Here is a 26,871-nt window from a genome sequence, read left to right on the forward strand (position 1 = left end):
CAACAAATCAGGAAAAAGATCTTGGAGTCATCATGGATAGCTCTATGAAGATGTCCATGTAGTGTGCAGAGGCAGTCAAAAAAGCAAACAGGATGTTAGAATAGAGAATAAGAAGGAGAATATATTATTGCCCTTATATAAATCCATGATACGCCCACATCTTGAATACTGCGTACAGATGTGGTCTCCTCATCTCAAAAAAGATATACTGGCATTAGAAAAGGTTCAGAGAAGGGAAACTAAAATGATGAGCGGTTTGGAACGGGTCCCATATGAGGAGAGATTAAAAAGGCTAGGACTTTTCAGCTTGGAAAAGAGGATACTAAAGGGGATATGATAGAGGTATATAAAATCATGAGTGATGTGGAGAAAGTAGATAAGGAAAAGTTATTTACTTATTCCCATAATACAAGAACTAGGGGTCATCATATGAAATTAATAGGCAGCAGGTTTAAAACAAATAAAAGGATGTTCTTCTTCACACAGAGCACAGTCAACTTGTGAAACTCCTTACCTGAGGAGGTTGTGAAGGCTAGGACTATAAGAGCATTTAAAAGAGAACTGGATAAATTCATGGAGGTTAAGTCCATTAATGGACTATTAGCCAGGATGGGTAAGGAATGGTGTCCCTAGACTCTGTTTGTCAGAGGGTGGAGATGGATGGCAGGAGAGAGATCACTTGATCATTACCTGTTAGGTTCACTCCCTCTGGGGCACCTGGCATTGGCCACTGTCAGTAGACAGGATACTGGGCTAGATGGACCTTTGGTCTGACCCAGTATGGCCGTTCTTATGTTAACTGCAGAATTCAGCTGTGGCTTCCCCACTCATGAGATGTGTGGCTATCTCAAAAAAGTTCCAATAGAATCTGGATACCTTCATTATTTTCTCTGTGTCGGTCATATTTTTCATCTATATAAGTCCTCTTAGCTTCTGACACACTGCATTGCAAAGCTGTATCTAGAAGCTCTAACTTTGGAGAGGATGCACCAGAAAAGCTAGAAGGATCATATTTGAAATTTGCCTCTACAATGGATTTGCCAGGGGAAATATGCTCTCACATCTTTCTTCTATTCACACTGAATGGCCATCCCTTTGCAAGTGGCACCCATTCACCCAGATATCAAATGTTTACTGAACTAAGATCTTAAGATTATTTAAGATATGAATGATAAGCGAAAGCGGAAAACAGACTTGTAAATATTCATACATTAGTAATGACATTAACTACTGAGTCTATGGATTTGAAAATGGGTGTCAGAAATTGCCCATTCATCAAAGATTGCATGGCAGCACAAGCAGTGACTATATTTTTGTAATTGTATTAAAAAGAGGCACAGACTTATCATGTTTGAAACAAATGCTTTTCTGTGCTGAACCTCTGGAAAGAGATCAATATATAGACTGAATCAATATGAAATACAATGGCCAAGTCAAAGAAGCCTTGATCTGAGTGGCAAAAACCTCTAAGGCTTACTTTAAAAATATCTTAAGGACACCAGAGCAGAGGTATGGTTCTGATCCAAAGCCCATTGAAATCAATTACAAGATTCACCAGGATTTGATGGGCTTTGGATCAGAAGTTAGCACCATTGACATTAGGAGGTATAATTATGGGTGGGACCATAGTAAGTCTCTTATCTCCTCCAGGAAATCATGCACTTTGCTCCAATTCGTTATACTACTCATTCACCTAGCTGCCATTTGTGCCTTTCAAAATCTCCCCCTTACTACCGAAAATACTCTGACAAGGCTTGAACGGCCAGGATCAAATCAATGTAATCCCTGTTATATGCTTAGTCACTTAATTGAGAATATTGCAGAATTAATTAATTGTATATTACCATTAACCTCCAAATATGTATGACTAAAGTATAGGCATGTCAGTCCAAATATTCCAGTTTTCCAAATGTATACTATCTCTTCACCATAAAGAGGATGATGGACTGAAAAGAGGAGAAGGAAACATCACTCATACCGCCACCAAACCAGGAGAGCTGAAGAGCTGGATAGCTCTATCATTTTTCAGTCAGAGGCCAAGGGAGGAATGTAAGGGAGTTTAGAAGACTATATGTTGGCTATAAGGTAAGTGATTCCTATGTTGCAGACATTATGATACGTGTAGTGGGAACTGGAGAGTGTTAAAGAGATGTGCATGATTGTCCCAGGTGTTTAAGAGTATGTATGACTGTCTGGTTCTTTTATGGCCAATAAATATTCCAGATTGATTGAAACCATAGTAAATATTAATGCATTCAGAATAGGGCAAGCACAGGATTACATTTTCTGGCATACTTATTAGCCTTTTTGTATTTTATATGATGCATGGGACAAAAGGGAAAGTGGTAAAGTGTGTGAAAGAGAAAATTTCTTCTTATTGATGTTATATTTTTTAAAAATCAGGTAGTAAAATCATTGGGTAAGTACTGTATAGTTGGGAGATTGCACACCATGGATTATTCTGAACCAAAGACCTGAGACTAGTGGTGACAGTGGCTGTCAGAACCTGAAATTGACCACTTTGGGCAGAGGCCAGCACAAGACCCACTTGAGCCCTATGTTGAGGCTTTGCACTGATGCTCTGCACAAAGATATATTTCCTGTTGGACCTAAGTGGAGTATAATCCTTGTGCTGTGCCTTGGCATGGGGGAGGGTGGGAGAGATGGAGGGGAATTTCATGAACAAACAACAACATTCTCCTTCATTTTTCAGTATAGTCATTGGTCAAGGGTGACCTTAAAAAATTACCTTATGATTATTTTTATGTATTATTTATATTTCAGCAACAGCTAGGAGTTCCAGTTACAGACCAGGACTTCATTGTGCAAGGTGCTGTACAAACGTCTTCACCAAAATATATTATGTTATTTTCCCGTCTTTCACACAATATTTTAGGGACATATTTAAAATGTGATCAAGTGAGGGGGGTTCTTCTTAAGTAATTCAACTGCATAGTACCAAAAATAATGCTCTGGTTTGTTTTGCTACTAGTTCAGTTTCAGTCTGGGAGGGCAGTTAATTGGGTATGATCAAATCTACAGGGTTTTTTTTAAATGCTGGCATTATATATTTCCAAATTCTTTTACTCATTGTTTCCTTTGTAAATTGTCTCTTAAAGCACCTTCGTTTATTTTCCAATATGCCTGTATGAATCGCACATACACAGAATCTAACTTAAAGAGTTAACACAGCTGATATAAAATATATGACAAGCAGAATCGAGAAGGAGTATGCCTAGTATTTAGAGCAGGGTAACAACGGCAATAACAGCTGCTTGTACTTTGTACAGGTGATTTTTTTTTACAAATGAAAAGTAATACAAGTGTTATCAAAGGAGGAAATGTCATATGTTTTTATCAGAAAATAACAGATTAATCCATTGTATAGGCATGGTATAGTTGTGAATATTTGCTCTTTGGGTGGTTGGCCTATCAGAAAGTTATAACCCCTAAGAAATTGAAATCATTTTTATACCAACATTTTTTTCTGGTTCCCCTGAAAAGTAGTAACAGATTCTCATGCCACACTCAACATAAAAGTTCTTCAGTACATGGTCCCCATGTCTCAACCCATGCCACCCCCAAAATCATTAGACAACCTTATGCATGCATACCAGTCATCTGACCAGTGAGCATGTAAGTGTTCTACTCCCACTGCATTGTACCATCCTTTACATAGGAGCATGTGCACCAGTTACTACATACTTGCCACCTACCACTGCTTATGTGATAACAGGCTATTCTAGAATTCCTGTAGCACTATCGCCTTGTTATCCATTTGCCATTTAAAAATGTTAAAGAATGAATTAAATTATTATGGGTGAGACCAACCATTTCCTATCCTACCCTCCCTCACCGTGAGAAATTACCTGTAATTCATTCTTCATCCTCCCCGTCAGTACCAATATATGAATGGTTACATTCATGAAGACCTACTTCAATCTCCATCCTGCCCATCCCAATGTAGATCCCCCATCCAAGACATTGAGACTATTACCACCATTTATATCCTTCACAACATTACAGCCAGCAGGGTGTCTGTGACAATGAATGTCTCAAAACCATTCTCATGAGCATATCCTTAAAGTTCTGTGATGCATATAGGGCTTCAGTTTTGGACTTCTTCAAATCCATAGGTGAACCATCCAAGTTAAGTATTTTGGTTTAAAATGTCACAAGCATGTACCTTGTCTAGTAGCACAGGGTGGTCAGGACATGGAGATGGAGTACTTCACATTTACCCTTCCAGACTTTAAACTTAACTGAGAATACCCTAGCTTTCCAGTGTGTGGGATATATAAAAGAAAACTGGGTTGGTTTTTTTTAGGTAATTGACCTTAAAAGTCATTAATAAGTATTTACAACTGTATTTCAATTAAATTGAGTTTCAACCTGGGATTAATATTAAGTAGCAATGGCCAGATTCCAGTGCCCTTGTACACACTTAGTTCTGTACTCGAAAAGTGAGTGAAGTCAGTGGAATTATTAATAAAGAAAGGTACTACTCAATGAGGGAGAACTTGGCCCTCAGTATTCAGTTGCCAAATATGCATTCATTTTAATATTTCATTGCTAGAAATTACTATGAATTATGAAACATTTGAAATTACCTGCAAAACGGAGACATCTTCTTACTACTCCTACCAAAATGATTTGAAGTAATTAGAAATATTTTCTCTCTTTGTAAGCATGGAAACAGTCAAGTAGTCATGGATTCTGGTCTTCCTCAGAGCTGTACAGTGTATAAGGAGGAAAGAATACAGCTGGCTGCAGCTTACCTCATTTGGATTTGCAGTGCTCAGAGGTGTGAAAAATCCACACTCCTGAGTGGCATAGTTAAGCCCTAAGTCCCCATGTAGACAGCATTAGGTCAATGGAAGAATTCTTCTGTAAAGCTAACTGCCGCCTCTCAGAGAGGTGATTACCTTTGCCAACAAGAGAGTACCTCCGTCAGAGTAGGTGTGCCGCAGTAGTGCTTTAGGTGTAAACAAGCCCTCACTTTAGTCACTACAGTCTGCATGTATGACTGACTACACCTAAGGACCTAATCTGTTGAGTAAGAAATTGTATCAGTAACTTTTAAGAGTAGAATCATACTTTAGTGTTCCTCATAAGAAACCATTTTTTTTTAAAGTTGTAGGGTAAAATCCAGGTTTCAGTGAAATAATTGAGAAAACTCCCATTGATTTCAATAGGGCTAGGATTTCACCCCTACAGAATACATAAGAGTAGTGCAACTGTGATGGAATATTTTTAATATTACTTCATGTTCATTTGCTTTGTATTTGAGTGGCTCTTTGAGATCTCCTAGTTTCTCCTGTGGACTCTCTCTCCATCATCTTGGATGAGGAAGTCTGGCTACTGCTCCCTTTGACTCCTGTACCACCCAGAGCACTGACCAGATGATAAAGGAAGGAGGGAGTCAGTGTTGAGCAGTGATCTCTGCTTCTGAGCACTAAGCTTGTTCCTCCTATAGTGGTCCCAGTTTCTGTTAATCCTGGAGCAAGGGACTGCGTCTGAATCCTCTGTTACCGCTAGTCTATTTGGGCAAGCCTTGTATGTTGTTTTTAAAAAGCTAGTTTGAACTATACATAACCTGATATATTGGAATTCCCTTAGGGCTTGTTTTATAATAGTTTTTCTTTTAAGCAGATACACCAACTCCTTTTGCCTTGCCATTTTTTCTTCTCTTTTAAATAAGGAATTTCTTTAAATAAAACAAAAGAGTGTGAGAGTGAAAGCTTATGTTTCAGGGAAGAAACGAGCAAGAGACCATGGAGACTACATAATTGGGTGTGATGTGTCAGCTTCTCAAGCAAGTTTAGGGACTATTCTGTCATCACTTCCAAAGCGCATAAGCGAGAGGAATGCATAAATCCTCTGCATCTTCCATAACTTAACCAAACACTGGAGTCTCCTATCAGAGTAATTCCGTCATGGCAATTAATGTGCAGGTGGTTTATACATTAGTAAAGGAAGCAAGGGGGAAAAAAGGAGAAAGGGAGAGAATGAGATAGTGTGGCATGAAAAAAGAAGAAGAACTGGCCAAATCAGCACATTCATCCCATTTTTGCCAAGCAAGTTAGGCCGCCTATATAAGCTACTCTGGCTAAAGGCAGTCTTGGGCTATTCTGTCAGCTGACATCTCCCCTTATTTTTTCTGATCATTTTCTCTTCCCTAAAAGCAAAACACATTAGTCAACAACAACAGAACACATTGCATCTATGTTCATAATCCCAGAGCAACCACTGAATATGCAGATAGGCCGTTTTCAGGACCTGGAGTTAGGCAGTTAGGGGACTTATCAGTGGTACCCTCTGTGGCATTACACTCCCTATGTTTATGGAAATATGCTTATGAGTGTGAATATAATGCAACTGGAATATGCTTTATGCAAAAGGTCTCTTGTAAGGTATCATTACAATGCTTATAATCTACTGAGTGTGTTCATCCTATTTGTATGAATGTATCATTCATTGTATGAATTGTATCTGAAGCTAGAAATATGAAGTATTACTCTGAAGTCCTATTGTAACTATGCAAAGTGTGGGGCATTAATGGTGGTTTAGAATCTTGATGGCTCCCATTAACCAGGACAATTGGTTGTAAATAGCTCTGTTTACTTGTAAGCCTACCTGTGTTCATGTGAGTCAGGCTGGAAAGAATGGAGGCTTGGGTTCTCACAGAACATGTGACCATGTCACCTGGTACTGGAATCCATCTTATGACTGGTGCTTTTCCTTTTAGAAGGTCAGGGCGGGACCAAGAGAGACAAAAGATTCCTGCCTTGTGCCAAAGCCATAAAAGGGGGTGGAACAGAACAAAGGGGGCTTCCAGTCATGGAGAAATCCCCTAGTTACCACCTGAGCTGGAACAAGGACTATACCAGGGGAAAGGATTGGGCCCAGACTAAGAAGGAGTCTAGTCTGTGAAAGAAGCTTATTGGAACATCTCTGAGGGTGAGATTTACCTGTATTCAGTTTCTTAAATGCATTAGGCTTAGACTTGCATGTTTTGCTTTATTTTGCTTGATAACTTACTTTGTTCTGTCTGTTATTACTTGAAACCACTTAAATCCTACTTTTTATACTTAATAAAATCACTTTTGTTTATTAACTAACCCAAAGTAAGTGATTAATACCTGGGGGAGCAAACAGCTGTGCATATCTCTCTATCAGCGTTATAGAGGGCAGACAATTTATGAGTTTACCTTGTATAAGCTTTATACAGATTAAAATGGATTTATTTGGGGTTTGGATCCCATTGGGAGCTGAGTCTCTGGGTGCTGGAGATAGAAAACCTGCTGAGCAGTTTTGGTTAAAGTCTGCAGCTTTGGGGGGCGTGGTTCAGACCCTGGGTCTGTGTTGCAGTGGAGTAGCATGTCTGGCTCAACAAGACATGGTTCTGGAATCCCAAATGGCAGGGAAAACAGGCTCAGAGGTAGTTTCAGCACATCAGGTGACAGAACCCATCACACCCTCTTTCCTATAAACTTCATCTGAAGTCAGACAATTTGTCAAAAGCTGGGCTGTCCCTCACAAGTCGTCAGGTACTAGGCTTTGATGTAAATTTACAGCCTATGAGCCAAAACTCATACTCATGCTAAAATAAAAAAAAAAGAATTATTCATAAGGGTGTTACAGGCTCAAATTACTATTATAGATATGCTGGCAAACTGTTTAAAATAAAAAACTATTTGAAACTATGGTCAAAACCAAACCTAATCTGAACCTCTTAAATTAAAAAAAAAGTTTAGATTAAAGTTTTAACATTTATTTTATGGTTGAGTGCTTCTGCACTTCCTCATTCTGATGGAGACAGGAAGCAGAAAGGCCAAAATACCAAGTGATGAGATCTTGGGTTATTTTTCAATTGAGTCTAAAAAGGAAATAACATTTTTCACACAACTTTTGCTCTCAGGAAAGGTTCTCAGCTCCTATTAAAGTCAACAGAATTTAGAGATCATCAAGGTAGGTACAGTTGAAATACCATAATGAGCACACATTTTTGTATCAGGATTTATTTGAAAACCTTACATCTGAAGAACATGCAAAAATCAGGGGAGAAAAAAAAATTTCGTTAGACTTTCTTTGTATTACTGTAAATCCCAGATTATTATTGGCATATGTAAGACCTGTGGAATTTAGAAAAGCGTTTTTCCTTTGTGGCTTATGGGCATGACAAGGGAGTAGGATAGCTCCAGAAATACTACTCAGTAGGGTGCATATTTGGAAGCAGGTGTCCCAACTGCCAAAGCCAATTTCTTATTTGATTTTGCAAGTCTAAAATGATACATTAATCACTGACCTGACAGAGGCATTGCGGAGAACACGGAATTTATTAGTTCAAGCATTTCACATACAATATTTTAGAAAATTATTAGCTTAATATAAAACCCCACTCACATCATGCTTGTCAATTTGGAATCTCACTGGCAAAAACAGAATTAAAGAATACAAAAGTATAAAACTTACTGATACAATACGTTGTACAATATCACTGTACATGTGTGGCTTTCAGTTTCTCTGTGAAAGGATAAACTTGAAGTTTAAAGGACACTAACACCTATTTTGATACAAACTGCAGTTATTTTTTTCATTCTATTTATAATTATTCTTTTAAGCTTGAAAACAATGATTCACTTAATTTTAATCTTACATATGCTGCAAACGATTATTTTCCCCTCTGTGTGTTTAACAGAACAGAAGCTAACTTGATTTTGTTTCATTCATTTAATACCCTCTTGCCTTGTTTGTGCATTAACATCAGAAATTGTAGAGATTAAATATAATTGGTTAAATACTGATACGAAGACAGGAAAGAACAACATACTGCTTTTGTGTAGGTCCTACAGAAAATGGCTGATTATTTTCTTCTTCAGTGAGAGAGCCCTAGATTTTTTTTTTAATCACATTGAGAAATGGAAAGATATTCTCAACCAGTTTACTGGCTTTGATTAAGGAACTGGCAATGATTTAAACTACTATGTATTATGATCACTGTTTTGCAAGTGCTACACTTCTTGAACCACAACCTTTATAGAACTCACAAAACTGTCATCATAACACATACAAGCTTAAATTATTGCCAGTTCCTTAGTCACAACCAGTGGAATTATATGGTAATACAGATTCAGGTGACACACACATTCATGATGAGCACAGTATAAATGCCTAGATGGATATAGCAGTGCTATTCGGCATCCCAGGTCAGACAAAAATTTTCTTGTTTTCCCTGGAATCACACTCCTATATGTTTCATTATGTCTGAACAAATCAGTCTGATAAAGTAAAAATCAACTTGAGATTTTCCCCAAAACTTAAACCAAATTTATAATCTGATTTTGCATCATGTGAACAGCCCTATTCGTTTCACCAGAATCCAGTACAAAATTAAGGTTGCATGAGTAGGGGCTGTTGTACTAGACTCCAAAATTTAATCTTTTGTGAAGTCTACAAGTTTAGCTAACTTTTTTTAATACAATTTTATACACATAGAAAGACCAGAAACAGATATACAAAAATACCACGAGAAAGAAAGTAATTCCTACCCAACTGAGTGCAGCAACCCTAAACACCATGCAATATTGTCTGTTCTCTGGACTGATTTCCAGAACAAAGGACTAAGTTTAGATAAACTGCAGATAAACATCTGAATTGGTATATTTCAAACTCTCAGATACAAATACCACCAAACTTTGCACAAAAGAGGGAGAGCAAGAAGGAGATATGCAAAGTCCGAAACGGAACCAGAAATGAATTTTGCAATTTCCCCCATATTTCTATTAATTTAAACCAAAAGTCCAGGTCTGAACACAATCTGGGCTTTTTTGAGGTGTTAAAAATCTGGATCTGGATTAGAATTTTGCAGTGTGGATCCATTTTGAAATTTCCCTTCATTAGTTTTCATCCATTTGGACCAAGGCTCCCACATTAAAAGATGAAACTTGACTTCAGAAAATGATTGGGTGCACCTACATATAATGTAATGCCATCCAGCCATATCCCCCATCAACACTGCCACCAAAAAATGCCAAAATCAATAATTATCTACAGGAGGAGAATAAAGGTATTTTTGTATTTAATCTATTATTTTGACAAATATGAATGGTAATTACATAAATTTAATTTTAAGTACTTGTTCAAGAATCCTTCTGGATTATTATATTGTTTAAAATATTGTCTTCCACAAAATTGTCTGATAAAAGGGCTTTGAACACTAAATATCCTTAAACTCCCCTAAAAGTTCTTCTACCTAAAACAGAAAGTACATGTCTCAGCTACGGTATAGCTTAAGCTGTGACTAATGTGTCCAGTTTTCATGGTCGTCCTTAGCTACCTGCTTCTTTTCTAGCTGTCCATAGATATTAAATGATTCTTTTGTCCACAAGCAATAGGATTTCTCATATCAAGTGCACATAATATTTTTACAGTTAAAATTCATGTGAAACATGAGCACAGCTGGTGAATGCATGTTCAGCAAGCAGTTAAGGTAAGACAAGTCATCACCACGATCACCCCATTGTTGATTTCCCTCTTCTGCACCATGTGACCTGTGGAATCTGCAGATCCCAATTTCAGCTTGCCATGCTGCTGATCTCAAAAAATTTTAAAAAATCAGCAAAGGCTGTTTCTTTTAATGTGTGGAGTCCAGGTCCTAGAGAGACTGAATATAAAATGGCTCTGGTCAGTCTAGAGCTACACTCAACCCAATTCATCAGGGAACAAAACAGAATCTTCTCATTCCCTAAGATTCCTGGACCAACCCCTTTCAAAAAGACAGATACAGTGCTGGCTGCCATCCAGCAGAGAAGCTGTTTTTAATTATAAATGATATATATTTGTTAGAACCTCAATACGCTTTAGCTTCTTCATTATGCCTTGATTAATGTTTTTCAGTACATGTGATTCGTTGTAATTTAATGTTTGTTGTTCCGTCACCTCTTTTTTTTATATTTCTTTCTCTAATAAACTCTCATCTTCACTAGCTATGATATAAAGGGCAGCTCTGTGGTCTATATTTCCCTCAGCACCATCTGTGGCAGTATAAGAACCTAGAAAGAGAGACTGGTAGAGAGATGTAGGAACAATGCAAAAAAATACTTTAGCTTTTCTGAAATCTCCCTAGACTTCCTAGCTCTGCTGTACTCAAGGATTATTTTTTTTTAATCTCTTGGGCCTTTTGTTCTTCACATTTCTTCTTAGTTCTTTGTTACAGGATGTAAGGTTCCTATGCACTTTGTATTGTTTATTCTCTTCATATATAACTAGTTACTTTTCATATTTTATAGTCATCACCATAAATCACCGTGATCGATCGGTCCATCAACCCACACAGAGAGAGCGCCAATCACAAAACGTCATTCATATTGTTGTAGCCAGTCCTTCAGCCATCTGCTAGCCAGGCTGTCAGTGGGGCCGGACACCCGATTGGCATAGCACACCGCAGCCCAGAACCCCTGAGCGATCCTCCAGCCTCAGCCTTCCATGTAGCTTGGATTACAGGTGCATGCCACCGTGCCCAGTTCATCACCGTCAATGGGGATGAAAATCTGAAATCTCATATTTTAACAAACGAAAAATCTAACTTTATTTTTAAGCTGGTTACTTGAAGTGTTTTGATTTTTGACTTTTTTGTACTATGTATTAACTTAAATTTCACAACAAAAACAAAAAAATTGAAATTTTCATTTATTTTGAAAATGTCAAAATGAGGTATTTAAAAAAATGTTGAAACATTTTTCCACACTCTTTTTTTGAAAATGGAAATTCATCTAAGCCATTTCCTGCTAAGTGTTGATTTAGATGAATCAGCATTTTCCATCGAAAAAACGTTTTGTAGACAAATTCCTCTAATGAATAATTCTCTTCTTCTACTTCTACTGTAAAGTCTGTTCTTTCTGAGGGAAATTTTTCTCTCACTTCCATTTTCCTTGTAACCTAGGAACATAGGAATTGCCATATCAGATCAGGCCAGCGACCCATCTAGTTGAGCATCCAATATAAGCAACTTTGGAAGAAGCTACAAAGAAACTATGCAATAGCAGTTATAAAATAACCTATCAACAAGGAAAGTTTCTTCCTAACTCACATTAATTAAAGGTTGTGTTATGCCCTGAAACCCTCCCCAACTCTTGTTTTTTTCAATCTTTACTACTACAAATCTGGATAGTCTTCTTATCCTTATACATGACCAAGAATATTTTCTTTAAAAAGGCAGACAGTCTGAAGTGAAATACAGTATATATGCAACAATATGTACTGGAGAGTATTATAAATAATCTCAAAAAATCTGTATTAAAGCCCTCAAAGATTACAAGTTCCAATAGGAACATATTTGTTAATTTCATGCTTCTTACAAGAATTTATATAACACATGACAACAAGTGTCAACACTACCTAAAACTCCTTTGGACTTAGGATAATGTGGTTCTAATCATGGCTTTAAAAAAGTACCGATTTAAGCATAAAAAGGTTTAAAAACTGGAATTAGTCTTATTGAAATATACTTTATTAAAAATACTGAAATGAACTTTAAAGAATTTTAATTATTCACAGAGAAGATTCTAGCTCAAGTGTGTATTAAAGTACTTTCCCATTATTAGTTTTTGCATTGCATTAATTACTTTAACTATTTCATGGCCCTAGCCATGTGTTTAAGATTTCTTGTAAGGATACAAGAAATATACCAGAACAGAATCAGTAAAGACAAATAAAATATCCTAGAGAAAAAACATTATTTTATTTTAAAATTTGGTCTAAAAGAATGCCTATGAAATTAATGAAATTAATCAATGAAATTATCTGTAGCTGCGACCAATCATGTCCTGTTTTTCAAGAAAAGACCTGGAATTCTCCCTCTCCTCTTCTCCCTCCAACTGTTTTGTTTTGTTTTAAATTTCTGATCTATAGCCATTGCCATTAAAAAGTCTATGTCTACCAAGAGTTACCACACAGTGCTATCTGAGATATCACTATTTCCATTTCTATGAATAGGGAAAGACTGCAATATCAGGTACCCAGAGATGTGATGTGTGCCCTTTTTTGATCAGCTGTTCTGCATTCTGACTAATGGTTTTGACTAATATTCAGACTTGCTTGCTCTTGGTTATTTATGAGTGGTTTTTGAAAGTGGCATAATTTCAGTGATAACTACAATTGCAAATATTTACTATAAAATTTATACAATTATTGAAAGCTAACTACATAAAAACAGTAGCATAAACGAAAGGGGAAATGTAAATATACTCATTTTTTTAAAAAATCCAATAATATAAAATAATATGTTATGTCTTTGTAACTCTTCCGTGCTGTTAAATATGCTACAGTTGCCACCAGGCAAGCCATACCATATAACAGTCACTGTCCATTTTCCATATGTTATAGCATATTAATGTAACATACAGATAGTGTAATACAATATAATATTACACTGTGTAGCAAGAGCCCAGTAGGCTGTCTCTGAGCTGTGGCAGTCTGCAGCCGTGCACAAGTGCTTACAGCTGCAGTGACATGGTGCTAAGCATGTTTTAAGACTAGTCCCAGTCGAGCGGTATCTTATCCAACCAGAAACAATCCCACAATCCAGCTCTTTTTAAGTGATCATCCTTGTATCATAACAGATTAAGGTTGCAGCTACTTTGGATTATATTTAATCTAACCTTTATCCATTCACATCTTCACCTGAAACTTACAAGGACCAAGAGTCAATTGCCAGGGCATAATTCACAATGACACTGATCTTTCCTTCCTCACTCTAATTATCTGGATTAAGAATAACACTTTTGAGTAATTATTTTCACATTGGATAAACATTAAGCTTTCCTGGATTTATCTAAGCTTTTTCTTAACATGAAATAGATCCAACCAGGCTTATAAGAACATAACTGACAGCAGTGACAGCTTAATCAAGGAAACCCTAAACAACTAAAACAATAAGAAATGTTTGTTTTGCATTGGTTTGAATAATCAAGAAACAGAAACTTGATAAACTCAAAGATTTACAAAAAAGAATATCCAGACAGATCAATTACAGTGATGTTACCTTTACAATCTTAATGAAGATGTGAAGCCTTCTCTGATGCAATACAAGCACTGCCACTCAGAAGCAAATGGGAGATTAGAACATGTTTGTTGTAACTGTATAACTGAAAATGGAGTATATTAATTTATAGGGCTGATCCCACATACAGAAGAACAAACAAGCTACATTAGAATCAGTTTGCTAAAATTATAAAGTGAATCAGGTACCAGCTGTATCGCTTCTGATGACTATTTTTGAAGTAACTGAAATGTCCATCACAGACTGCACAGATGACCCAAAACTGCTATCACAAACAGGCTAGAAAAATCTTCCAAGCTTGTCGTTGAAACTACCTATGATCATATACAATTACGTGCTAAAATCACATCACAAAACCCAATTACACTTTGGCTTTGCAGATCCACAGATAGCCTCTTAAAGAGCAAACTCCCTTAGTGTGTCGACCCCTGACCTCAAGCTCTTTTTCCAATCTTCAGTAACACCACACTACTTTACCAAAGTGAACAACCAAGGCTTGGAGTGGCCAGGATTTTGAAGGGTAGCAAGTGTTCCAGTTATGATAACATTGAGGTTAAGGGAACATACTGTTAATACGTTATTCTTGACTTTTAATGCATTCCATATACTATATTTTATTCAATCCTAGCATTATTTCTGAAAGAGTTCTCAGTAGATATGTTTTCATTCATTGGAGGATTTTAGTAGTTTATAAGCAATAATTTTATTTTGCTTTTAAAAGGCTAAAAAAGTATGCATCAATTTAACAGGTGTTGGAAGTAGAACCTCAAACAAAGAAATGTATTTACATTTCAATTTTATGAATTATTTTAAAAAGTGATCAAATAAGGAGGGTACAAGGCTTAAAAGAAGGTTTCATTTAACGTTACCTCCCTGAAACTCTATAATGACATTCACGTTGGTGGGAGTTTCTCCAGCTGCACTTACTGATAATAAATACTGTAGAACGGCGCTTTTCATTTTAGTTTATGGAACCTTGGTTTTTATGCTTCTCAGTCATATCAGGAAGGAAGGGGACTAACGCAGAAAGTGATTAGTTTCCCTTACCAGGGAAGACAGTTCTGAGCATTTAACTCTGAGGCAAAATTAGTAGTGAACATTTGTGCATTGCACTCTGACTACAACTAGTGCAGTGAAATGGGAACTATGCCTAATACCACCCAGATCCATTTACAGAACTAGTCGAAAAGCTTTCTATCAAAACTATTTTGACTAAACATTTTTTCCATGGAACATATTGACTTTTCTTTGAAAATCCAAAACCTTTTTGGTTTGTTTACTAAAATTTTTCCACAAAAACTTAATGAAACTTCATTTTTGTTGACATTTTCTGTAAAATTCTGCCTTCTCCTTCACATTTTCTAACTGACTCTATCCAAATTGGGAGGAAATATTTTCAAACCATCTCAACACAAGGAAATTTTACCTCAACAAACTAAGAGGAACTAGGTCAGAATGGAAAAGGAACCCAACTATCAAAAACTGGATGATTTGCTAGAACAAGAAACTCTGTAACTGGTAACTGCCTCTCAAAGGATAGAGGATGTGCTGGCTGACACCTCACAAATGGAGAAAGTGTCCCCAGACCTAGAAATATTCCTCAAACTGAGTATGCTATGGAGAACTCAAGTCATGAATCTGTTCAGCAATGTTCCTAAATCAAAGCTGCAGGAGAGAGGGATGCATTCTCCATCCCTTAGACAGGCCTACTGCTTCTCTGTATTTTCCTCTCTTCTAAATGCTCCAGCACTTTTGCTGGTAGCTTTTGAAGTTCAGGCTGCTGGTCAGACTATGGCTACTATCCCACAGAAGCAAACATTTTCCCACAGTCTTAGAGAAGCGGGGCAAAGTGATTCAGATGTCAGAGAGGAGAGGGAAAGCTCTGCAGTTGAGGATTCTCTGGTGATCATATCTGCTGCCTTCAGGGAACCTTGGCAAAATGCAGGATTTTAGGAGCATGTCATCAAATTCTTTCAGTTTGGAAGGAAGCAAAATGCAAAACAGGGTTTATAGGAACTTTGTATTGTGGACAAAACATTTCCTTTTGAAAGTTATACTGATTGCTATCATTTAGAGAGTCTATGAAAGCATGCATTGGCTTCTCTTCACCGCCAACACCCCTGGTAATTAGAAATAGGGAATTCAACATACTGGTTAGAGAACCTTCTGGCCAAATCCATAAAGCCCCAAACTTAGATTTTGGGGGGATATTAATGTTTCACTAAATAAGTAATGTACAATTTTGATGTCACTTACCCCATAATAAATGGGGAGTAAATATACTACCTTAAAAGGAGTTCCTGATTTAAACAGTATTCTAGGTTTATATTGGTATGACTGAGGATAGGTCAACACTAACTGGGAGGTGTAATTCCCATCTAGGGTGACCAGATGTCCCAATTTTTTAGTACTCAGGTGGCTATCCATAGTCGACACCCACGCCGCCACAGCCTCAGTGGTGTTTCTTAGATGCTAGCTTGAGCAGAGCTAGTGCATGTACATCTACCCGAGCTGAGAATTTCAGTTCCGTTTGCAGAACAGACATACCCTGAGACCAGAATATGGCCTACAGACTGTGTTGGCAACTCCTACAGGATCGCAAATTTAGCTGCAAATCTGGCATGTCTCTTATGCCTGACCTGACCTGTCAAGTCAGAAATGGTTCTAAGGCCTAACGAGCCTTGGAGGAAGTAAAACCCAGATATCAATTTCTTCCATCCGGGAGAAACAAACTCCAAATTGTTTACAATCTTACTTTGCGTTATCTGGTCACAAATAAGCAGGACTTAGAAGTTTGTGGTCCCCTGCTTAGAGAAAATATGCAAGGGTCCATGGAAAGAAAGACTGGTATAGAGACTTGGCCCAATTCTCCTTTAACTTGGATTGACTGTATACCATTGCAATTCCAGTGATTTCATTGGAGTTACTCCTGCTCTACAAGAAAAATCAAGCTCACTCTGTTTGCAGAGCGCTGTTACAATCAGGGCTAAGATCAAATCACATAAAAACTCCAGACTTAGATGAATCTACGTTTGGGGCTCACACAGTTTGAGGGGCAGGTGCAGTAGTCTGTAAAGTATACAGCATCTCCACACTGTTATCTGAAGCCCACTGATCAGGCAAGAAGACCTTCACAAGACATTATAAAAGACCATCTGATGTGGACAGAACAATGGGCAGCTGAGAATTTCAGGTCCTAGAAAGCGGTATTACCTATAAGTAAAATGGATGTAACATTGTTCCTGGAAGTATAAAAAGTTTTGATTTTTAAGAGTAAGTAATTAATCCTATTTTTGATTAGAACACCTGCATATCATTATGCCCATCTGAATATAGTTTCTGGAAAAATGTTTATCAAAATGTTGAAAAGAATTAATAGCTGCCTAATCCTCTTTTGTTTTTAAGGAAAAGCTATGCTTTCCCCCATTTCTTGATGATCTCAAAGAAACGGGGTAACAGACCAAAAATAAAGGACCTTTTTATTTTTTTGAGCCATGAAAAGTTTGTTTTTGTTGTCTTGTTTTCCCTGTGGAAGTGTTCTCTGCATCCTTACTCTAGACTCTTTGGGACAAACTTATCCTTGGTGTTACACCACTGAAGTCAATGGAACTACACCACAAATCAATCTGGTCCTTTATTATGTACAGCAGTAGCACCTAGAGGGCTCAATGGAGATTGTGCTAAGTACTGTACAAATACATAGTCAGAGACAGTCCCTGACCTAAAGAGTACACAGTCTATGTAGACAAAAGGTGGGAGGCAAAGCGGAACCATTTTGAAGTGAGTTGCCCAAGGTCACACAGAAAGTCTGTGGCAGAGGAGAAGAAGCCAAATCTTCTGTCACCTAGTTCAATGCCCTGTCTACTAGACCACACCATGTTTTAACTTTGTACCTGGATTCCAACATTTCTAAGGAATGTTTACATGTATTATATATTTAATCTACGTATTCCTATTTGAACCAACCAGAGAAGAAGCTTTTATCAAAGTTAATGAATATACTAGCTTATGTATATTTATGATTTTTGGAATGTTTCTTAAAATAACAAACCTCACAGAACTACACACACAATGCCCCGGAAGGAAATATTAAACTTTTATCTGTAAATTGCAGGCAACTTAGTCTTTCACATAATCACATCTGATTAAGTATCATTTAGGCACACAAGGTTCAATAAGCCCCATTTATAGGTGAGAAGAGCTTCAGCTTTCTCACCAGGAGGGTTTCATAGCCCTAGCTTGTTGCTAGATTTATAGTGACAGAAGATAATCCAGAAGTGAAAATGAAGTGTCATTCCCTCATACAAACCAAATTATCTATTTTTATGTTAAAGATAAATCTGTCTCTTTCCAAAAAAAACTGGTATATTTTAAATACTATTTAAGTTGAAGATTTGAATGGTGAACTTCAGGTTTATTCCTATTATTTTGTGTAAGTAAATTGGTTTGTTTAGCATAAACTCTGAAACAGTCTGACTTTAGGAATGGATTGCCCCTTACATATGCTTCACTTTTAAAACAGCTTTTCTAAAACATCTCTCACTGATCCTTCATTCCCAGCCCTTACATTTTAGCCTGCCATTGGTTTATTATACCAACATGACCTAGTCTCTCTCAGACTTTACCTCAGGAAGTTGTAAAACCGTGATCTTGTTTCAGTTATTAGGAATTCCAAATTGAAAATTAATCTTTCTCCTGGACTTTTAAGAAGTTCCTGCTATCATGAAAATAAATTTGAAAATCAACCTTTTTCATGTCCACCTGCCATCATAATAAAAGTCAAAACCATATGTGCTTCCTCTTTGAAGTCCAGTTTTGCCCTCTAATGATAGCCTTTGCATACCACAATATTGTTCCATTAGCTCTAACTTTGCTTCAGCCAACTGAAACAAACAAAACAAAAAATCAACAGCAGCATGACAAATGCTTGTGGAGACGTGATGCTGATATAACAAATGGCTTCAGTCTATGAAGTTACAAGTGCAAAATAATGTCAACACGTTGCAATGATAAAACAGGCTATGAAAAGGTCCAATATATGTTCAACATTCAGGGCAATTTCTGGTTTGAATTACCAGATCAATTCTTTCCTAGAGTGAAATGATTCTTGTTACAGAGGAACCATTGTTTATTATTTTTTCAGATTTATGTCACAGCCTTCACATTAGTAATTATGATTAATGTGTTCTGATTCATTTATTTTGTGCAGTAGACAAACTAGACTTCATGCTTGGTAAGGAAAATGAAAGTGCTTTTGAGTTTTAGAAACCCACGTTCTAATTCATGTAGAATGAAGTCATCTTTGTTAAAAGGTTTGTGGTAAGTCGTCTTGCGATTCTTCCAAACTGAAAGGTATCAAAAGTACACATTTTTTCTGCTCAGCTAATCTCAGTTTGTGGAATGCCTGACATGAAGAGTAGGGTCATAAGAAATGCAGGATGGCTTTAGTCTTAGCCAAGACTTAACTCAATTATAAGTTGCCTATTTTTCTGCAATAAAAATTACAGCTCTTTGGTTTTTTAAATGTATAAACCAGATGGGCAGGAAAATCAAGAGACTAGCTGCTCCATTTGTCACTTGTGAGCTGCCAAGCATAGCACAAAACTCTTGCACATCTATAATCATTCCTTTATGCCCACCATTATAACCTAATCGTTCAAACATCCACTAAAAAGAGTAAACAATCAGATGCAAAGGTGGAGGACCTCAGAAACACAGAGGCTGATCCAGTGCCCACTATTAGCCCAATGGGTACAGGATCAGGCCCACACTGGTCTAACCAAGGCATGGTCTACTGACACAGCTTCATGGGTTTAAACTGATTTAGTTAAATTGGTGCAACTTTGGGCATGGGACAATCTCAAATCAATTTTAAACCTTGCTTACACCAGTTTATCTTGCCCCTAAAATAACAACAGTAAAAGATTTGTTATCTGGCATGTTGCTGGTAAATAAAAGGGTGCTGGTAAATAAAAAATTCTAGTTAACTAAGAAGGAGGGTGTTTTGGTGTGGGAGGGGACTCGGGGCTGGGGCACGTGAGGGAGTGTGGGGCACAGGCATTGGGAGGAAGTTTGGGTGCAGGAGGGTGCTCAGGGTAGGGGGTTGCAGTGCGGGATGCTGGATCTGGGCGGTGCTCATCTCGGAAAGCTCCCTGCAAGCAGCGACATTTTTCTGCTGCTCCTAGGTGGAGGCACAGCTAGGTGGCTCTGCGTGCTGCCTCCACCCACAGGTGCCGCCCCCATAGCTCCCATTGGCCATGGTTCCCGGAGATCAGAAATGCCAGTTTGTAGAGCTTTCCAGTTAATAAAGTGCCAGATAACACAGCTTTTACTGTAGTTTAAAAATTGACAACTGTTCACCACAGGAGTTTGCACTGGTTTATCTAAACTGTTCATTAATTAATTTCACTCAAACCAGTGTGTGTTTTGTGTGTAAACAAGCTCTAAGAGCAGAATCTGGCCTCTAAGCTAACCTTGAATGGTACATTGTAATGTTTGTCTTCAATATTCCTTCCTACTCACTGGTTGTCTGTGTGTGTCAAGGGAAGTTAATAAAAATGGGGTAACAAGCAATTGCCAGCAGGATTTTCAATGGCTGACTTCAGTGGAAGCAGTTTGGCTGATGCTGAACACAATTGAAAATCCCACTCTACATTTTTTTTCTAACTAGAGTAAACAAATCTAAAAATATCTCTTTTATTTTTTATTCAAAGACTAGTTCATCACTTTTGTGGTCAACTGCTCTCTTGGACGAGAGAACACCAGAGACAGTAATCTGACAAATGGAACAAGGATCTGGACTCTGAGAAATAGTGACATATTGTTGATCACTATTTGTTTCCAGAGCCAAGAAGAGTAAGAGCAATTCTATAAAATGAGGTAAGGCTGACACTGTCTAGAGGGTGTCTGAGAATCACCCAGGAGGGAGAGGCAGTTTTGTCAAGCTCTGAAAATCTGGATGGTTATTTTGGTGTTTAAATGGGAGTTGAGCTTTTTAAAACCTGTTTCAAAATGCCTGTTTTTCTGAAGTGCTGAGCTCTTGGAGGAGCTGCAATGACTTCAGCTGGAGCTATTAAAATCAGGCACTAAGGCACTGTGGACCATTTGAGAGCCTAATCCTACTCCCCTGAAGAAGCATTGCCATTAAACTTCAGTGGCAGCAGAATCAGGCCCTTAGTGCCCCCACTGATATCAGTGGTAGCTGAAGACACCTGATGGGCCATATGGTTTCATTTTCTTTTGGGGCTAGGTCAGTACTAGCCTAGGGAACACAAAGCATCTATAGCCTTAGTAAGGTCTGAAAGAAATTGTAAAGAAAGTGGTTTGCAAGACACACCCAAGCTGCAAACCTTTGTATAAAGGGTTGACAAGCCCCCTCAATAATTAGGGCATGAACCGACTCTGCAATACCTTTAAGACCCTACCTCCATCTTGTGTGAGTTAAACTTCAGCCAATGTCTCCCATCTGACAGCTGATCTTAGCTAGTCATTTGGAAAGCGAAGACACTGCTCCACCTGGGTCAGACAAGAGATAAAAAGAAAAAGGGAGACATAAGGATGCATGTCACCAGCCCATTTGGGCATGACAGCCTAGATCACGTCACTACCTCCCTTTTCACATACACATAGCACAGGAGGGCTGACAGTACAAAACTCTCTGAGACTCAGTACAAGAGAGACCATAGAAGTGGAGACATTTTCAAGGCTAACTATGATTACATTATTTCTCATTGTTGGCTCTGAAACAGGGAGGGGAGGACTAGAAAAAATAAGGGAAGAGAAGGTATTTGTCCATGTTACAGAAGGAGGTATTAAGCCTCACAACTAAAGGCAATTTCCCCACTCTCACAGTGATATGTTTTCTTCTAGACTCCACAGAACTAATTTGAGTTTCTGCAAGGAACTTTTGCTTTTTCCTTCCGTTCCTTTACCATACAAAATCCCTAAGTCTAGCCCCAAGCCATAGATGGCTCATCAGGCTGACACATTCTATATGGTCAGGTACCCATTTTGCATCTGGGTGAACTGGAGGCAGACTTTCAGTAGAAGACTGAGACTTGAGTCCATGGGCTATAATTAAACCCCTTAACCACTCAGCCACTTTAACTCACAAGATATTATATATTAAAAAACGTAGCATGTGTATTGTCAAAAAGATTCTGTTCTAATTTTATATAGCTATATAATATAAACTATAATTATATGAATTTTATAAACCCACGCACTAAAGCTTTAAGACTTTTTCTTCGGCATCCCATATTTCAAATTATAATTGAAATTTATTAACTATGACTATTAATTCCATCTCAGAATTAAAAATGAACAGAAAATTTATCGAATCAAAATCCTGTTACTGTTATGGTGGGCACTCTCTCTTGAAGTGCCCCCCTTGCATCAAGGCTGGCATGTCATCCTGCATGCCCCTGGGGGCCCAGTGCAGAACCACAGTTGTTATCCCTGGCTCAGTTTCCCCTCGTGGTCTTTCAATTAGTTCACTGAGCCGTTTTTGTAGTTAGCAATGCCCCTTCAGGGGTCTAATTTATTTAACCAAAAAAAGCCAGATATGGTATACAAGCGAGCCTTCATCTGAGCAGCCTGGCTGGAGAACTGAGTTAATCTTAGTCTGTCTGCCCCATCCAAGTCCATTCGTCTCCGCTGCTGTGGCTCCTTATAAATAAGGCACTGTCGACCTGTGACCACCACCACCCTCCGCCTTGAATCAGGCCTCTAGCCATTACCTAGAGAAATGTTCCCTTTCTGGAGTCCAGGCCCTCACAGACGTCAAATCACTGCAACTATTCTCCAGGGCAGCATGTAGCTCTTCTGCTATCTGGACTGCCTGTGCTGTCTGGTAAGATCCTTTCATTGAGACCAGGTTTCCCTATGGGCTTTAGCATTCTTCTCATAACCTCTGTGCACCAGGAGTACGTTTCCTACATTACATTTCCTGATGAGCTCCCTAACCAGTTCCCCTCAGGAGTCTGTCTTCTCAGGAGTTTCCTGTCTTCTGCAGGCCTCCTGACTGAGCCTTCCTAAGCCTTTATTAGACCCACGTGTTCCTTAACTGCAGCCCAGCCAACCTAGGCAATGAAATATTCCCAGGTGGATTTTCCTTAGCGGAGCCTGTCACAGGTAGGCTGGGTGCCTGAACCCCTCAGAGGCCCAGCTACCCTGTGAGAGTTCCCATTAAAAACAACATACAACAAAACAAAACACCTCAGCCATAAGAATGTCACATTTTGACCCAATACTACCAAAAACTGTAATGACCATCCTTCTCTGAGATTCATCTCAGATAATAATAACCTGAACTACTTAACACTTGTTTGGCAATTAGAAGAAGGTAAATTGCCAGACAACTTTACTATGTAAGTCCTTTCCACTATGTATCCCTAATGTCCTATTGATTGTAAATACATCACAATAATGAAATTTTAAAAACATCCAATGATAACAAAACAGAGTTAACATAACACTCAAGTAACATGACCAATCCTTCTGACAGTAGATTATATGTAATTTAATTTAATTTCTCCCACTGTTTCAGGACAGCATAGTATTTAAAGAGTCAGAACAAAACAGCAACTTTAATTTCATTTATTTGTGGGTTTTAACAGTCATTTAGGGCTACAGTATGCCTTTGCTCAATGAATTATGTAAGAGGAATATAGAGGCCTAGAAAAGAACTGTGACACACAGAGCCATAATTCTTTCCCTGCTCCTCCTTGCTCTGGAATGGAAGTAATCTCTAAGCTATTTCAGGGTGCAGAGTACACCTTACCCCTGTGTCCTGACGACTCTGCTGGCCAACCCATCGGAGGGTAAAGCCAAGGTTCAGATCACTGATTGCCCACTCCCTACCCACATGCCAGAAAATACCTTATAATGAAAGGTCTGGGCAGTAAAATGTCCAAGCATGTTGACTCAGTGATGAAGGGAAAAGTGCTGATTGGGTAGTTGAACCAAAATGGCAGGAGACCACACAACAGGGCATAGTTTCTTACTTCCCCTTACTCTCTTGTATAACCATGGTAAGCCCAGATGCAGTCTGCCCATAAATTAAAATTTTTTTGCTAGATAGATGCAAGATGATTTTTGCATGATTCATGCATTGAGGGGTTGCATGACCCAGGGCTCTTTTGGCCTTGCAGAGAAGGCATGAGAGTTTTGCACACTTGGAATGGTGGGCTGAGGCTGTGATATAGCTGGAGATCAATCAGACTGGAGCATTCTGCAAGCAATCTGGGGCTTTTTCCTGTTTCAGCCACAATGGAAGAAATCTCCATCTTTCTGCCAAATTGCTAAAAAAGACTTCAGTCCTTCCCACCATGCAAATCCCTCCCAATTGCTGTCATTGTGAAAAAGAGCTTCACCCAGCTCCTGCCAGCATGTACAACTCCAAATGCAATGCTGAGGGCCAGAGGGATAATTCAATATGTGGAGGAACAAGCCAGGAGAAATTAAGTAGGAGTGGGGAGATGGTACCTCTATGCGTGGCATTACTGAGACCACTACTGGAATACTGTGTCTTGTTCTGGTGTCCATACTTCAAAAAAGATGTTGACAAATTGGAAAGAGTTAAAAGAAGAGCTACAAGAATAATTTGAAGTCAGGAAAACATGCTTTATGATTAGAGAAACCATCTATTTAGCTTATCCAAGAGAACCTAAGAGGTGACTTGTTCATACTCTATAAGTAACTATGTGGGGAATGAATTTCAGCTAGTAAACGGCACTGCAATCTAGCAGAAAAGGGCAAGATCCAATAGTTGGAAGCTGAAGCTACAAAAATTCAAATAACTGTACCTTATTCTATTTTAAGTGAGTAACTATCCATTTGAACAACTTATCTAGGGATGTGGTTCATTCTCTATCACATGAAGCTTTTAAATCAAGACTGGATGTCTTTCTAAAAGATACGCTATAGTTCAAATAAAAAGTTAGGGCCTTCAAGTAGACATTACTGGATGTATTATCTGGTTCAGATTAGATTATCATAGTGGTTCCTTCCAGCCTTAGTAATATATGAGTAGAACTGGGTGGGAAGGGGTTTTCCCATCCCACAAATATTTTCCAGATTTTGAAACTTTTTCCAGTCCCAAATCAAGACGAAAAGTCAAAATCTCAAAAATTTTCACAAACCAAAAAAAAATGCCTCCCAAAAGAAATCAGATTGGGTGAATTGAAACATTTTGTTATGACGATTTCAAAATGTATTTCAATTTTGACCATTTATTTTTTAAAATTGTTCTACCATATTTAGCTTAAATTTCAAAGTTAAAAGCCATTTCAGACTGGAAAACCAGAATTTGTCTTTGAGACAGTGTTGAAACAAAATGTTTCAACAGTTTTTTTAAAACCTTTTTAAAAATCAAGAAAACTGATCCTTTCCTGCAAAAAGTTTTGGTGTTGACAAATCAGCACTTTCCTACAAAAAAACGTTTTGTTGAAAAATTCCCCACCAGCTCTCTGAGTCCATGAATAAGACCCTTCAAAACTGACACACACACCCCCGCCCCCGTAGTTAAAAAAGCCTTGTTTCAACCTTCTGCCCTCCCCGCCTTTTAGTGGAACTCCCCTTTCACCAAAAGTGCAGGATTTAAAATATTTGTCCAACGTACAAAAAGAATACCTCAGAGCCGTACCACAAAATTCCCTCTCTCCTGTCACCACTGAATTCTAGTGATACCTTAGAAATCCCCACATCTTTACCCAGAACTAGGTCCACACAAGGAGCCACCTCACTACATTTATCGTCACAAAGTTCCTGGGAAGAGCATTCTTACCAAAACCAACCAAGCAACAAAAGCACTCCTCTCTGTGCTCCTCAGAAACCACCTACCTCCCCTCTGCTGTCCGTGCAAATGAACAGGAGTATTTGGTGGGGCAGGCGGGATAGGAGGGAAACAGCTGTAAATAGAAACAGCAACATGAAGGCAGGAAATGGAATGAAAATAGCACAGGGTCTCACAACCAAACTTGGGTTGTTTTTTTTCTTTTAAAGGCAGAGAGCTATTTTAAACATCAAACCACACTGGAGTAATTTACCTTTCCAAAAGAGCTTGCTATTTTCAATTACTAATTCATAACATTAATAAATACTCATACAACACCATAAATGTGTGCAGTGTTTTACTGACACCAATATGAAACATTCCCTGCCTTAAAGAAGTTATGATATAAGGATCAGATCCTGCACCTAGCTTTATGTGGATGGGCCCTTGTATGATCTTGCCTTACGTACACAGAGACAAAAATCCCAAAGCCATAAGATCAGAAACATTATAGCAATCCAGAAGATAAGATGATCTGGGTGTTACTACTGAAGTGAAAGGGGAAGGTTTGCCTGAAAAGTACGGTTGAGAATCTTGTTTCAGGGCCACTATTCATATAGCTTTAAACTTAGTGTAACATGCCCACTCAGCCCAAAGAGGTAACAATAAAGCCTTCAATACCACATCACAACATCACATATTCTGTATATTTTAAAGAAAAACTATTTTAGAAATGTTTGGGAGAAATTAAAGTGCTGGTGACTGCTTAAAGCTACCTAGGTTTGGAATGTTAGAAGCAATCCTGAGATAAACAGATTAGTGGGCAGAGTGCAGGTGAGAAGGTCAAAGATATATGACAAATGCAATGAAGTGTTATGGCTATCACCACCACATATGATGCACATTCATACATACAAGTACATTTTCAAATGTTTGTTTTAAAAAAAGTGGTCAACCTATCCAAGGGGTTTCAAGCAAACTTTGGAAATGTTGTTTATATGATGCTTCATCAAAAATGCAGAGAAGATCTATTTTA

This window comes from Mauremys mutica, chromosome 5 (genome assembly GCF_020497125.1).
Source record: "Mauremys mutica isolate MM-2020 ecotype Southern chromosome 5, ASM2049712v1, whole genome shotgun sequence".
Classification (NCBI taxonomy): domain Eukaryota; kingdom Metazoa; phylum Chordata; order Testudines; family Geoemydidae; genus Mauremys; species Mauremys mutica.